Source organism: Balaenoptera musculus, chromosome 12 (assembly GCF_009873245.2).
Source record: "Balaenoptera musculus isolate JJ_BM4_2016_0621 chromosome 12, mBalMus1.pri.v3, whole genome shotgun sequence".
NCBI lineage: Eukaryota > Metazoa > Chordata > Mammalia > Artiodactyla > Balaenopteridae > Balaenoptera > Balaenoptera musculus.
In genome coordinates, this window is record NC_045796.1 from 15,547,709 (window position 1) to 15,564,819 (window position 17,111).

General features: G+C 42.3%; 1 protein-coding gene across 7 annotated transcripts in view; it reads right to left on the reverse strand.

Annotated features, from left to right (window-relative positions):
* MTHFD1L (methylenetetrahydrofolate dehydrogenase (NADP+ dependent) 1 like) overlaps positions 1-17,111 on the reverse strand; it is a 227,669-nt gene that overhangs the window by 29,826 nt on the left and 180,732 nt on the right. The window lies entirely within an intron of this gene.

Here is a 17,111-nt window from a genome sequence, read left to right on the forward strand (position 1 = left end):
CCTGCACCAGAGACCCCCGGTGAGCTGGGGAAGCTGGCCGGTTTCCTCTGGCGATGCTCACACACTACACACGGGTCTAGGACCCGGAGTGTGAGGACTGTGGATGAGCTGCCCCTTATCAGTTTTAGTATTCCCACTTCTTTTTACCAGGCTGAAAGTTCTCAACACCGAAGGAAGCCAGATTAAGGCCTCTGTCATAGATCTCCGTCGTCTCACTCTCAAGGTCCTTTTTTGTAGGGACAGGATTTCTCTGACACCCACTCTTCCCCCCTGTGATGCTGACAGACTCTCGCTACTCAAACTGGGGTCTGTGGACCAGGAGCGTCGGTATCACCCAGGAGCTTGTGGGAAATTCAGGACCTCAGGGCCCACCTGCAGCCCACTGAATCAGAACCTGCAATTTCAGCACATCCCCAGGAGATCTGCGTGCACGCTTCCATCTGAGAAGCCCTGGCTTAGTCAATACGGCCTAGGATGCTTCCCCCCACTCCCTCTAGCCCTGGGAAAGGGAGCTCCTGGGGAAGGGGGTGAGGTGCTGAGGAGGAAGGGGAGGGGAAAGCCCTTTCACCCCTGACCAAGCGCTGCTACTTCTTCCCGGCCTGAGCTCCAGGTCGAGGAGGAAACCTGTGCACCTGTGGCCTCATAACCACCTGGACGATGAGAGTGTGAGTGAGGTGGGTCCACGTGGCCAGACACATAGAACACTGTGCTATACGGTGGCCAGCTCCTGTCTTGCTAATGGCACAGGACTGCACTTTAGTGTATTATGGGCTAAAAAGGCTTCTGAGGCCTGCCTGGAATACAGGCGCCACTGATAGCCATGTCTTCAGGAAAATGTGCTCTGCGTTTCAAGCAATGAACTACAAATAAAGTTCTGGCACACAACCTGCTTGTAGGTGGGGATTTCTCGTACTTTAAAACTTTAGGTATGTGGATGGCTACTTATCCTCCTGAGGTTTCTGTTCCTAGCAGGGGGGGTAACATTTTTCTCTGGTTACTACAGTCGCTGCTCCTAGGAGACCCCAGAAAGAAATCCACGCTTAATGTTTTAGCACTGAAACATCAAACACAAAGGACATTGGTGGGAACTGTTCATATTTTTTTCCAGTTTCCTGGGCTACAAGCTCATACCAGTTACTCTACAACAATTTTCCTACCTAACTGCATTCTGACGTGAGCATTTTAAGACGCCTTTATAATCTGTGCGGGGATATGGATTTGGAAAAAGGAACCAGCGTTTTATAGTTTAAGAAGCGAGTGACCGCATTCAGCCACAGTGAAGCTGCTCCGTCTCTAATGTAAAATAACTCTCTCGGTCGAAGGTATCCGGGTGAAGATGCTACCCAGACTTGACTGCTGCCGCTCCTGAGGCTGCAACACTGTCCACTCCAGGGCAGAATTCAGTACGAGGCAGATCATATCTAAATCCACACGAGGTGAGAAAACCCAGGAAGAACCCCGCAGGCAGTGCATTTGGGTTCATCTGAGCAAAGTTATAATGGAAGCTTCTATTGTGGATAACACAGTTGCACTGCCTGCTTGTTTACAGGCTTTTTTAACAGACATGAAAATTCAGCTTTCCACCATTCACTTTTAGCTGGTGCAAGACCAAGACCGACAAAGGCAGTGTGATTCGCACGCTTCCTGGAGCTGAACCACTGGCTGCAGTGACTCAGCACGTGCATCTTTGGGTCATTCTGATACTGTCACGAAACTGGGAGCTTTTCAAAGTAGCCAAAATATTAAATGCCAGGAAGTATGAAATGTCTTTCCTCTATTTTCAACTTACTTCTCTCAAATGGGAGAAAAATGAGATCAATCAGAAGACTCCCATGTTCCTTTCCAATGATGCAATCGTCACTTTCAAGAATCAAGATTCCCTACTTATTTGGGATGATGAGCAACAACAGACCAGGAAGCATGTGGAGTGTGCAGAGCTGGGGGACTCCCAGCCCTGGAGACAAAGCCACCTCCAGAACATCTATGTTTAACATAAAAGTCCTGCTGAGCAGACACAGTATGGAATTATGTTAACAAGACCTTACACATTCGCATCAGATTCTCTGCCAATAAAAAACACTCTGCTTCCAAAGGATTGGAGCCCCCAAACAAGAGTCAGCAGGGCACTACAGGAAAGAAGAATTCGGACAGCCCTTGGGAGTTGACCTCTGGACCCAGGCCTGGGGTCAGTGGTGATCTATGTTGACTTATTTGTGTGCCCTTGAAGAAGGCCTCCTGCTTAAAATAATGAGGGGCCACTAAATTGTACTTACTTGTCATGCTGCATTAATGGATTCTTTTACAAAGGCTGAAAAGCATGGGCTTTTGCCCTTCATGCCTCTAATTTTAACTACAATGAATCTTCCAAATCTTTGATTTCGGGTTAAGCTTATTTTGGAGAAACGACGAGTTATAGGAATAGCCTTTATAAACATTCATTAACACCAGCAAAGAGAAAATATTCATACACCTAAAAGTTGTCATTCAGAAGTAAGAGTAAAACACTCTTAGAATGAGTAGAAAAATTACCTAAAAATCTGTTTCATAAAGTGATAGTATCATACTTACCACTTAACCAAAATATCGTTGTAGTTAATTTTGTTGTGTTTGTGAAATAATTTCTTTTCTGACTTCTCCTTAAATCTACTGCTTTTTCCTACTGGATAAATCATTCAGATTTGTTGTAATTCAGAAAAGAAATAAGCATTTGAACTCATTATTCCTTCAGTTCATGATCTGAAAGGGAATCCCTTCTATACATTTCTTTCCTCCACCAATATGGCCAAACACCCATCATCTTGTTCCAAAAATTTAAGAACAATCAAAAAGGGACTTCCCTGGTGGTCCAGTGGTAAAGAATCCCCCTTCCTATGCAGGGGATGCGGGTTCGATCCCTGGTCAGGGAACTAAGATCCCATATGCCGCGGGGCAACTAAGCCCATGTGCCACAACTACAGAGCCCACGAGCCCTGGAGCCTGCGTGCCGCAACTAGAGAGAGAAAACCCACACACCACAACTAGAGAGAAGCCTGAGTGCTGCAAGGAAGAGCCCACGCACCGCAACGAAACATCCTGCATGCCACAACTAAGACCCAACACAGCCAAAAAAAAAAAAAGAACCACCAAAGAGACTACAATGGTTAACTACACGATGATGTAATTTAAATAAAAAGATTCTTTTTGATGAAATAATAACTCAAACATTTAAACTACTGAGCAAAAGTATTTTCTGAATTATAAGTACACTGCCTGGCAATATTAGGCCTGCATTAAATATCTTTTTAAACAGATGAGTAAAATGGAGGATGATTAGAGAATTAGGAAACAAACAGAAAACTTCTCGAGGACTGGGTTTTTTGTTTCTTCCCTTCTCCCTCTTCTTTGGACATGAGGGACAGAACTGTTTACATCTAATGGTCATTTAGATAATTAAACTAAGATGATGCAAGAGGAAAAATGGCCGGTATAAACATCAAGTGAAAGGAAAGAAGAGAAGTATTAAAAATCATGATAATGAGGGGGCTTCCCTGGTGGCGCAGTGGTTGAGAATCTTCCTGCTAATGCAGGGGACACGGGTTCGATCCCTGGTCTGGGAAGATCCCACATGCCGCGGAGCAACTAGGTCCGTGAGCCACAACTACTGAGCCTGCGCGTCTGGAGCCTGTGCTCCACAACAAGAGAGGCCGCGGTAGTGAGAGGCCCGCGCACCGCGATGAAGACTGGCCCCCGCTTGCCGCAACTGGAGAAAGCCTTAGCACAGAAACGAAGACCCAACACAGCCAAAAATAAATATAAAAATAAATTTTAAAAAAATCATGATAATGAAAACAGTGCTGCTACCACTGGGATTGCACTTGCCTGACTTAGTGGCGATGGAGGCTCTGGGCTTTCTTTCTGGGTTAGGTAACATTCACCTGCACGGCCCGTGACTGCCAGGGATGCTCTGGGTGCTTGGGGCGTGTCCTATCAGAGTGCCTGTTCCTGTGCGGAAGGACAGTGAGGCTTCATTCAACCCACAATCCTTTGCTGAGCACTCACTATGGGGATACCAAGGTGACCAGGACCTGGTCCTTGCTTCCAGAGGGACAGACCATTAAGTAGATCATTTGGGTCGACTCACTTTTTACTTTTTAGTTAAAAAAAAAATCTTTTTCATTCTTTGCTTTTCATATAAAAAGAACGAACATAATAAATTCTTTTTTTTTTTTTTTTTTTTTTTATAAATTTATTTATTTATTTATTTATTATTTCTTTTTGGCTGTGTTGGGTCTTCGTTTCTGTGCGAGGGCTTTCTCCAGTTGTGGCGAGTGGGGGCCACTCTTCATCACGGTGCGCGGGCCTCTCACTGTCGCGGCCTCTCCCCTTGCGGAGCACAGGCTCCAGATGCGCAGGCTCAGTAGTTGTGGCACACGGGCTTAGTTGCTCCGCGGCATGTGGGATCTTCCCAGACCAGGGCTCGAACCCCTGTCCCCCGCACTGGCAGGCGGACTCTTAACCACTGCGCCACCAGGGAAGCCCGAACATAATAAATTCTTAACGTCTGATTTTCGAAGATGGAAGTCAAGTTCAATCACTATAAAGATGACTCTATCGTGCTCACATTTTGGGCCAGTATTACAGAGCTCCGACTATTCCAATTTATTTCAATGGCGTTGAATAAAAGACTGAGCAAGTACAGTTATTTCTCTCTTCTTTTGTAAAGGAAACTATAAGTCTTAGTGGTAAGAAGGCTGTTCCAAACTAACTTTTCCATTAGTTAGAAAAAACTTACTTTCAACAAAAAACACTTTCAAAAAGAAAATACTTTCAACTGAGAAGTAATAAATAATAGAAGTAAAAAGCCAAGTCTTGTTCTCCTAATACTGTTTCCTGGAGGTGACCCCTGTAAACAATGTCTTGTGCAAACTCCCAAGAAATTTTCTATTCTTATATAAGCCATGTGACTATATAACATGTATTTATGTAGTTACGTACAGAAATTGGAAAATTCCACATGTACAATTCTGAAATCTGATTCTCAGGGAGAGTAAAACTTAAAAGAGGCACCTGGGGTAATTTCTAAACAAAGGAATGTGGCTGGAGTGGGGAGACCCAAGAAGAGTTGTTGCCAACACATTCTACACTTGACCCTTGAACCACGTGGGGTTAGGGGCACTGATACCCAGCAGGGTTGAAAATCCAAGGATAATTTATAGTTGGCCCTTGGTAGCCGAGGTTCCTCCCTATCCACAGATTCAACCAGTGCAGACCGTGGATTGTTGAGACTGAAATACTACTGTCATATTTAGATTGAAAAAAATCTGTATAGAAGTGGACCCGCCCTGTTCCAACCCCTGTTCTTCAAGGATCAACTGTAAAGTCAATGCGCCCTGCCTTTTGGAAGATGAGAGATTAGGGAGAGTTCTTTAGAAGAAAAGAAAAATAAATGCGAGCAGGGCGTCTGACCTAATGGATGTTGACAAAGGAAACGAAGAAGTTCGGCACCTTTCATGCATCTCAAATATTACAAAGGACTAAGAGCTTTCAGTTCAAAGACCACTCTGCATTTGAGTGCATCTTTTTCCCCACCAAATAATTTATTTTTCTTTTTTTGTTCTGATTTTAAGGACGGTATCCTTAGTCAGCTTTCAACTATGCTTGCCAGGAAAGCCCCATGCTGGCTTGCTCAGTAAGACACTGTCCTTCCTGTTTCCGTGCCTGGAAGACCAGAGGTGGCATAATGCAGCCCCAGGGCTTCTCTCTATTGTCCTCTTGGTGTTGGCTTCATCCCCAGGCTTTCTGCTCTGCATGGGCAGCTCCAGGCCACATCGTAGCCACACCCTGTGATATCCAGTGCGAGAAAGAATGTCCCCTTCAGTGACTCATTTTTTTCCCCCTGATTCCTTTCTTTTATTTACCAATTTTCAAAACAATAGTTTGGTGCCCAATGGTAATACCTCTGGGACTCTGCCAAGTGCTTTCCATGCTCTGTATCTCATTTAATTCCAACAATTCCACAAGGTGCATGTTATTACAGTTTCATTATCCCCAATTTGCAGATTAGGAAAATAAGACGAGGAAAAGCATAATAACACAAATCACACGGCTAACAGCTGGTTGAGCTGGAATTCAAAAGCAGACAGTGTGACCTCAAAGTCCTAGCTCTAACCACTGATCCCTACTGCCTCCCTTACATCATGGCATTTAGTACGCTGCCCCTCGGTGGCAACATGTGTGCTTCAACTGCACAAAGAAATGTTATGAGCTGCCTTTGCAATGGGAATACACGTCCTATCAAACTACTGAGATTTCAGCTACAATATCTGTGTAAATAAATTTACATGAATTTGTAAAGCAGATTCATTTACTTTACAATTTTAGTCTTGATTCCTTTTAAACTTGTAATATTTATGCAAGAAAATGTTACACAGCTTACACCCGGGGTGGTATCTTTCCAAATTACATCTTAGTCACAGTAGTCAGCAGTGAGTAAATAATACCTTGTGACTGTTAAACATTGCTACTGCTGACCAACCAATTGGTTCCTCTCTCACTTACTTTGTTCTTATTCATTCATCATATGCTTTGTTCTTATCCATTGCCAAAATGATAGATAAAGGTCATATCTACACAGGTATTACACTGTTCACATCTCACTCTTCCATATCCATTGGGGAGCTGGGGAGATTCTTCCCCATCTCTCCTCATTTCACCATAAGGACCACAGCTGAGGCTGCCAACAGCCGTGTGGGACAGGTGAGGCGGCAGAGGTCTGCGCAGCCCCACTGAGAGGTGTGGACGTGGCCTCAAGACAGTCGTGTGACTTTCCCTGGACCAATTAGGAATGGGAACGTCGAGTACAAAGGCTGGAAGAGGTAACCAAAGTCTGACGGGCAGCAGTAACCCAGGTGACTCTGAGGGGTGAGGGGAAGGGCCCCACTCCTGTACTGCCTGTGTACCTGGGTAAGTTACATCATTGAGTCTTGGTTCTTTACCTGGAAATACACTATGAATATAAACAGATCTATGTTATAGGCTCTGTTTCAAAATTAAAATGAGATAAAGTAAGAAAGGACCCTAGTTTAGTGTGTAATACACAATGGATACAATTGCTATTCTATTATAGAAGGTACAACTATAATTGTCTAGATGAAGCACAGTGCTGTTACTTATGATAGAAACAGAAAAAGGAGACTTGAAAACAAATCTGAACTGTGAATAATTATATGTTTCTTTTATAAGAAAAAAGACGTTCATTAGTTTTGAGATTTCCCCCTAATGTTTCCTGCTCTATAAACAATTTAAAAGAGCCCCTTTCTGTTGTTCCTACTAATGACAATCAAATCTGACGCTACACCCAATAACCAAGACCTAAGTATGGAGTAATCGGGGGCCTCTGACTGATGACCAATGTTATTTTAAGAGAGAAACCTTCAGAAGTGTGATGAGGAGCTAAAAACAAGTATGATTTTAAACTGAGTTCAGTCTTTAGGAGGAGAGGATTACTCTTTCTGCATAGGCCGAAGAAGATGCTGTGAAGAGAAGAAGCACAAATTCAGTTCTTTACACACTGCTCCTCTCGGCTGCAACTTTTGCAGTGTCTCCTCTCCGGCCTTTCGATGGACAGGTGGCAGGCCAGGAGACCCCCCCCAGCTTTGGCAAAACAAACCAATTTTATAACGTTTCATTGTTTGGAAACTCAATATTAAGTAATCAAATGCTGGTTTCTGAGAAGCTCATCTTCTGAAAATGAACTGTGATACTCTGGGCGTGTGTTTTATCCCAAGGTCCTATTAGCAATTAAGTCATCATTCTGTAACTCCTGGAAGGAGAGAGAAGATGAAGGGGAAGGGAAGAGAAGGAGGAGGGCGGCGCGGGGGGGGGGGGGGGCGGTGTCGCGAAAACCGCCTTGACTTAGCTGAGCTGGTCCTTTTCTTCACCGAGCTTGTTATCCAAGACACAGCTGCCCATGTAATTTAGCATTTCCCTTTTCTTCCCCCCACCCCTCCTCCAACCCCGGCAAAGCTCCTCCCCAGAGATAATAAGCTGCTGCAGCAGGAAAACATAACAAGACAGAGGGAAATTGTATCCATTATTTTAATGTCCCCTTTATGGCTCTCTTGGGACAGAGGCAAAGGAGTGGTCTGGGGGAGCCTGGGAGGAGGGGGAGGGAAGGAGTTATCTCATCTCATGCTTACTAACCGGACACTTGGCTGGCCAAGGCTTGACCAGGAAACTGAATTAGGAAAGAATTCATGGCCACCCTGCCACCTAACTTAACTATTTTAAATACTAGAGGCCTATATTGTTCTGCCATCTCTCTCTTTCTTTTTTCTTTTTTTTCTTTTAGGTGGTTCAGACCAGATCCCAGCTGAATGCTCAGGACCTCAGATTGGGTCTATAAGTGATTTACAGGAGGTTATGGACTGAACTGTGTCCCCCCCACCCCCCAACCAAATCTATATGTTCAAGCCCCAACCTCCAACATGAGGTCATAAGGGTGGGACCTTTATCCAGTAGGGCTGGTGTCCCTCTAAGAGGAAAAGCCCAGAGATGCATGGGCACAGAAGAAAGGCCTCAGGAGAAACCAACCCTGCTGACACCTTGGTCTTGGTCTTCTGGTCTCCAGAACTTTGAGAAAATAAACCTGCTGTTTGAGCAATCCAGTCCACGGTACATTACTATGGCAGGCCTAGCAAATGCACATGTACTCATGTGGGTATTTCCTTCTCTCTACATACTTCCATGAATATCCACAAAACATGTTTTCCCCGCTTTACCTTTCTCCAATTCCTGGATGGAAAGAGTCCTAACTGGGCTACTTGCAAAGGCTTCTCTAAACACAACACTTTTTCTCATTGCAAGGGCAGCCGATAATTAAAGGGCTTGGCGGGTGCAGATCCTGCCTGGGAGGTGAGCCCGCCGTCCCTCCCGCCTTTTCCCCTTCTTCACCCGGCTTCCCCAACACGGCAGGGATGCTGCAGCTGCCAGACCTGCTTCCTCTGGATTAACGCCGTGGAAGAAAAAGAAAACTGCGGACCAAGTATCTTTAAGTCCCTCACAAATCACGTACCTTGCTCTCTTTCTGTTTCTCACAAACACACAGCATGTGTTAAAAGTAAGGAGAAACATCAAGAGAGCAACATGATGGATTTCTATTTTGTAAATCTAATTTTTATCAAAGCAAATCATGTACGTGGCTTAAAAGGTCACATTGGCCCTCAAGGCATACTATAAAAAATGACAGTTCCCTGTCCACTGCTGCCCCACCCCAGCTGTATTCCAGCTCCTCAGAGGCAACCACTAGCAATTCTCAGCTCTTTCTTTTTTTTGGGAGAAGAAAGGATTTATTACTTGCAGCAAGTAAGGAGAACACCGGGGATCTTTCCCAAAGCATTGTCTCCCCAACAGCAAAACCAGGGAAGTCTTAAGGTAAGCGTACATGCATATTCATGAAGGGGCTTGGGACATCGACTGACTCCAAACTTGATTGACATCACAAGAATCAGAGAAGGTCAACATCATCATTCCTTAGGTTCCAGTTGATCTGGTGGTTGAGCGCTTCCGGCTAACCTTTACTTATGAAGCAGAACTGGGAGTCTTCAGTCCCTGGTTTCAGGACTTAATGAAGCTCAGGTTCTTGATGTCTCATCGCAGAAAGAATTCAGTGAGAGACAAAGTGATAGGTAAGAAGTGGATTTATTTAGAGAGACACACACTCCACAGACAGTGTGGGCCATCCCAGAAGGCGAGAAAGGCCTCTCAGCTCTTTCTTTTTATCATCCCTGCTCTTTCTTGATTTGCAACTTCAGATGCTACCTATTGGCTTTCTAACACAGAAGATGAGGATTTAGCTCTTTGACATCCTACTACCCGTGCTCCCCCACCTCCACTTTCCATCTCTCAAATAAAGAGCTATCATTACTTTTGGTCCGATCAGGATTTATTAGGACAATGTAAATATTATTCACAGGAGGGCCATCATACATATTCTGATTACATTCTCATTCTTGTACAACTCCTGTTTCTCCTAGAGTTAATAACTGTCTTGTATCTTCATTAGTTTACCTTTCTATAGGCCTATCATTCATGCACTAATGCACTCTGACAGTCTTGGTCATCCCTTCATATGCCCACACATGAGATTAGTCATCCCTGTGGCCATCCTGCGGGCGCCCTTCTTCCTGTAGGCCTACTAAACAGCTGATGGTGGCATCTCCCTTTGCCATGATCCTGGGGACTCCTTTCTATTGTCTCTGTTTCCATGTGCTGTACCGTATTGCGGTTCATATACACTAGGGTGACTCCCAGTAACTCCCCCTCCTTGAGTGCAGGTGAGACCTGTGACTTACTTCTAACCAGGAGAATATGGCAAAAGTGATGGGGTCCTTCTGTCTTAGCAGATTCAACTTTCCCCCATGCTGGCTTTTGATAAACTACCATGCCATGAGAGGGTCTAAGAAGGCCAGGTGGTAAAAATCACATGTAGCCTCTGAGACTTAAGTGTAGCCTCCAGCTGACAGCCAGCAAAAGGCTGGGCCTTCAGTCCTACAACTGCCAGGGACTGAAATCTGCCAACGACCTTGTGAGCTTGGAAGAGGACCCCTAGCCTCACATGAGACCGCAGCCCTAGCTGATGGCAGTACTGCAGCCTGAAGCAGGCAACTTAGCTAAGCTGGGTTTGGTGTTATTTTAAAGCTGCTAAATTTGTTGGTAATTTGTTATGCAGCATAGAAAGTTAAAAAAAAATTAATGGACTTAACTTTCTCTTTTAAATTTTTTTTCTCGTTTTTCTACTTTCAGCAACTTAATTTTAAAAACAGAGTGAATTATTTAGCAGCGTGGCATACGATAAGCTGCATGTGTTCAAGTGTAAAGTTTCTTCTATGCTATTACAAAACAAGCTGCTGTGAACATTCATGTACAGACCTTTATATGGACATATATTTCATTTCTCTTGAGTAAACACTTAGGAATGGAATGGCTTAGTCATACGGTAGGTGCATGTTTAGCCTTTAATTGTTTTCACATCCTCACTAACATCTGGTATGGTCAGTCTTTTTAATTTTAGGTATTCTAATAGCTATACAGTGGTATCCCATTATGGTTTTAACTTACATTTCCCTAATGACTAATGATGATAAGCACATTTTCATGTATTTATTACCCATATACAAGTCCTCATCAGATAGATGATCTGCAAATGTTTTCTCCTTTTCTGTGGCTTATTTAGTTTCCAAATATTTGGGGTTTTTCCAAATGTCTTTCAGTGTTGATCTCTAATTTAATTCCACTCTGGTTAAAGAAGATATTTTGTATGACTTGAATCCTTCAACATTTACTGAAAATTAATTTGTGGCCCGGAATATGGTCTATTTGGTAAATATTCTGTTTGCATTTGAAAAGGATGTGTATTCTGCTATTGTTAGGTAGGGTGTTCTTTTAATCCAGTTAGGTCAAGTTGGATTATAGTGCTGTTCAAGTCTTCCAATATCCTTATTAACTTTCTGTTTATTTGTTCTGAGAAGGGTTTTAAAATCTCTTACTGTATTTCTGGCTTTGTCTATTTTTCCTTGTAGTTTTCCTTCGTCTACGTTGAAGGTTTGTTATTAGATGCATAAACACTTAGGATTGTTATGTCCTGTAGATGAAATGGCCCCTTTACAAATATGAAACAACCCTCTTTATCTTTGTTAATATTATTTGCTCTAGTTCTATTCTGACACCAATCCAGCTTTCTTTTGATCACTATTAGCATTTTCCCAGCCTGTTTCCTTTAACTTACTAATGTCTTTATATTTAAAGTGGGTTTCTTGTTGGCAGCATATAGCTGCATCTTGCATTTTTAGCCAATCTGACAATCTCTGTCTTTTAATTTGGGTATTTAGACCATTTACATTTAATGTGATTACTGATATGGCTGGGTTTAAATCTACTGTCTTGCTATTCTTTTTCTCTCTGTCCTATCTATTCTTTGTTCTTTTTCTCCTTTTTCAGCTTTCTTTGGATAGACCATTTTTAATGATTTCATTTTATTTCTTTGTTGTTTTATTAACTATAACTCTTGGTGTTATTTTACTGGTTTCCTTAGTGTTTATGATAAACATTTTTTAAAAAAAATTTATTTATTTTTGGCTGCGTTGGGTCTTTGTTGCTGTGTGCGGGCTTCTCCTTGCAGTGGCTTCTCTGGTTGCAGAGCGTAGGCTCTAGGTGCGTGGGCTTCAGTAGTTGTGGCTCGTGGGCTCTAGAACACAGGCTCGGTAGTTGTGGCACACGGGCTTAGCTGCTCCGTGGCATGTGGGATCTTCCCAGACCAGGGCTCAAACCCATGTCCCCTGCATTGGCAGGCAGATTCTTAACCACTGTGCCACCAGGGAAGGCCTTATGATACACATTTAACTTTTCAGTCTACCTTCAAGTGATATTTTACTCCCCCACATACAGTGTAAGAATCTAAAAAAAAAATATAGGGCCATTTCTCTCCTCCTAGGCTTTGAGCTGTTGCTGTAATTTATTTTGTTTCCATGTATTGTAGAAACCCTGCATTACATTTCTATTATTTTTGCTTTATAGAGTCACTTAACTTTCAAAGAGACTTCAAAAATCTTTGTGTTTACCCACGTAGTTACTATTTCATGGTCCTCTTCATTCCTTTGAGTAGATCCAGGTTTCTGCCTGGTATAATATTCATTCTGCAGAAGGACTTCTTTTATCATTTCTTATACTTCAGGTTGGCTAATGATAAATTCTTTCAGCTTTTACTTGTCTGAAAAATTATTTTTTTCAGCTTAGTTTTTGAAAGACATTTTAAATGGGTAGAGAATTCTAGGTGGAGAATTTTCTTTCAGTACTTTAAAGATGTTGCCCCACTGTCTTCCAGTTTGCATTGTTTCTGACAAGTAATCAGGGGTCAATTTATCTTTGTTCCTCTGTATATAAAGTCTTTTGTCCTTTAACATTTTCTCTTTATCACTGGTTTTAAGCAATTTGATTAAGACATGACTAGCTCTAATTTTCTTCACATTTCTTGTACTTGGGATTCCCTGAAGCGTCTTGAATCTGTGGGTTTGTAGTTTCCATAAAATTAGAAAAAAATTTAGCCATTATATCTTAAAATATTTTCAGTTCTCTCCTTTCTCTCCTATGGGATTCTAGCTCACTGATTGCTCTTTTCATTTTTTTTCAGCCTTTTCCTGCTTCATTTTGGATAGTCTCTATCATCATGTCTTCAAGTTAACTAATCTTTTCTTCTTTCCTCTAGTTTCATGAACATAAAAAAAAAATGTCATAACTGTTTTAATGTCCCTGTCTCCTAATTCTATTATCTGTGTCATTTAAGCATTAATTTTGGTTGATTTTTTTCATTATAGGTTGTATTTTCCTGCTTGTTTACATGCCTGCTAATTTTGAATTGGATGTCAGACATCTTATCTTTTTTCATACTGTATTTTTTGTATTTATAAATATTTTATACTCTGTCCTGGGATACAGTTTAGTTACTTGGAAACAACTTGATTTTGGGGGGTTTTTCTTTTAAAGCTTTGTTGGGTGGGACCAGAACTGTGTTTAGTCTAGGATTACTTTTTCCCCTACTACTGAGGCAAGACCTTCTTGGCCCTGTGTGGGAGCTATGCACTGTTCCCTTTGATGGAGGTTTTAAAGATTACACCACTCAGTGTACCTAATTAAAGAGCAAGGTTATTGGAAACATATTATTACATATAATGACAGAATTTGATTTTAAAATAAGTAGTCCAAGAATAAAATTATACTAATAGAAAAAAAATAGAGAAAATTGTAGAAATGACTAGGAATAAGGTAATACACATTTTGTTTATGTTTATAAACTGAAAAACAGGAATAAAAAAGAGAATACTTGCTGCTCAGCTATCTGCTTTTCTCAATCAAAACAAAGTCAGTTTTCTCTGAACTTTTCTTCTTTTGGCAAGTCAGCTCCTTCCTTCATTGCTTTGCTACTGACACAAGCGGCAAGAACCATTTGAAGTTCAGTAGGCCTCCCTCTGCTGCCCTCTCAGTGACCTTGGTGAATGAAAGCTTCCCATGATGGCACGTTTTCAAATAAATATGTGGCCCAGGCATCTGATGAGTGTCTGAGTAATTCTCTAGCGTGTTGAAGGAGAGTGATACCATCAGTCCATCAGCTATTTTCCCACAGACACCCAGCCAATAAAGCCTGAATTTTTCATGTACTTGCACATAAATAACACAAAGCATCAATGTGGATGCACTTTACACCCAAAAACAGTTCCGTCAGTACCACACGTCTGCCAGCTTTGTGTGGTGTCCCTTTCTGACTACAATCTCACCTTCCAATTTCTACTTCCTCCACCTTCTATCCCCACCTCCACAACCATTCTACCTATCATGATGTAATTTTCTATGAAAATTTAATTTCAAGCACTTACGTCTACTAGACGTGGCAAGTGTACAAATAATATTTATATTTCATATGTTGTTATATTTCAGAGTTGAGGCAAAGTGACCTAAAGCAGGGCTTTGAATTCCTTCTATAAACTGGGGCTGGCTGGGCGCTCCCAGACCAGCTGTTTCCCCTCCCTGCAGCCCATGGGGATTTCCATGGGGGAAAGGAATAGGGCTGGCTATCTGCCTCAGGGAACAGCATCTCAGCCCTTTTCATTTCATTCACACCAGTACTTAGGGACATTGGGAAACCCAAAACAGTTCCCAATGGGAAAGAGGTTAGGCGGTCCTGAGACAGTTCTGTGTGCCTTATTACTCAAACAGGAAATTTCATGGACCTCTCCTTTCTTCTAAATCACAGGTTGGAAAACTATAGCCCATACACCATACATCAGGCCAGCTGTTTAGTTTTATAAATAAAGTTTTATTGGAACACACTCATTTGTATATTGTCTGTGATTGCTTTTGTGCTGTAACAGCAGAGTTGAGTAGTGAGGACAGAGGCTGTTTGGGCTGCAACACCTAAAATATTTACTCTCTGGCCCTTTACAGAAAATGTTTGTTGATCTCTGTTTTAAAAGACAATGTCACAGACAAAAGGATTTAATGAAAACCAAGAGAGACGAAGAATTTGATTGTGGATATTCTTTAACTTTCCCTAAAGACACCAAAAACATTTTATAACTAGTAAAGTAGAGGTGTCAACTGAAAAGACAGAGGCGGGTGATGGTGTTTGAATCTAGATTACTGGTTCAACAGAACACATTTTCCAAAAGTGAAAGGTCAAGGGCACTAACCTGGCATATTCTCAATGTTTTGGGAGACTGCTGGGGGAAAGTCATTCTCAGTTTAAAAGATGCTTAGTGGTAGGATGTTAATTTATAGTATTTTTTACTTAGAATCTACTTCAAAGATTGTAATTCATGGAGTTCTCATTTGCAGAATAAAATTCATAACACCTAATTTGTAGATTCTAGATAAACGTTTTACTTGAATTTACTAATTTTCTTTTCTTTTTTTTTTTTGGCTGTGCCATGTGGCTTGCGGGATCTTAGTTCCTCGACCAGGGACTGACCATGGCAGTCAAATGCTGAGTCCTAACCACTGGAACCCCAGGGAGCTTCCCTGAAGTCTACTTTTCTTTGATTGGGAAAACACCTGAGTTCTTAGAGATGTGACATGCTGCACCAGAGGGCAAAACCTTCTGTTCCACTTGGGTTAGAGGTGGTAAGCCTATCTATCTGTGTGTCATCTGAAGGCTGAAAGGATGAACTCTTACTGACCAACCAGGTCCTCTGTGTATCACTGATATTTAAGAGGTAGTGTTCTACTATGCACTGAAAGAGAAAACACAGGTTCTATGGCATGTTCAATGTATCGATGAGACTTGTTGAGGAATCAATGATCTGAGAACTCTGAAATGGTAGCTGCGGTGATCTAGTACTTGCTGATGTCCTTTTAGACCTGGCCCTGGTAATGTGGATTGATGGGCAAGTGGCACCAAAGGCCCAGATGGGCTCTGAGACAAGAGGGTCACCAGAGGGACCTTAAGAGGGAAAGTGATCCCTGGACAGGCAGTTAAATAGAACCAAGGACACTCGTAGAAAAGAAACACTGAGGCCCACTGGACAAAATAAAGTTGCCATAGCAAAGTGGTTTAGCTAATAATGGGGGGTAAGGGGGGGGGGAGGGGCACTTTCCTAAGGTGAAAAGTTATAAATCCAGAGGAGAGGACTGCAACAGGAAAACAATACAATGGAAAATTTGGTCAAGGATGAAGAGTAGTAAAGGGAAAAAACACGGAGTAAGCTAGAATTTATGGTATTTAGCTTCTGTGATGAACAGCCATCATCTAAAAGTCCTCTGGCCTATCAAGTCAGCAAGGGAGTAACTTGCTTATCCTTGGCTACACCTTACCATTCCTGGCTGTAAACCTGGAAGATCAGGGGGTCCCCATTCAAAAAAAAAAAGAGAGAGAGAGAGGATAAGTGCCTAATTAAAACTGGCATGGACTTCCCTGGTGGCACACTGGTTAAGAATCCGCCTGCCAGTGCAGGGGACACTGGTTTGATCCCTGGTCTGGGAAGATCCCACATGCTGTGGACCAACTAAGCCCGTGCGCCACAAGTACTGAGCCTGCATTCTAGAGCCCGCGAGTCACAACTACTGAAGCCTGTGTGCCTAGAGCCCGTGCTCTGCAACAAGAGAAGCCACCGCATGGAGAAGCCCGTGCACTGCAACGAAGACCCAACACAGCCCCCCGCCCGAAAAAAAAAAAAGGCATGATTTCATAAATTAGGAGGTTGGGATTAACATATACACACTACTCTATATAAAATAGATAACCAACAAGGGCCTACTGTATAGCACAGAGAACCATACTCAATATCTCAATATTTTGTAATAATCTGTATGGGAAAAGAACATATATATATAATCTATATATATATCTCTATATATAGCTGAATCACTGTGCTGTACACCTGAAACTAACATTGTAAATCAACTATACTTCATTAAAATTTTTTTAAAAAAATTGCATGGTTTCTATATACCTGGGTATGGGCCTTATAACTGCAATCATTTTGGAGTGAAGCCACAACTAAAAAACCCTGAGGTAGAGGTGCCTGGAGTTGGAACATGCAATCATTATTCCCCGTACCCCAGCCCCTCACCACTAGACCAGCCTG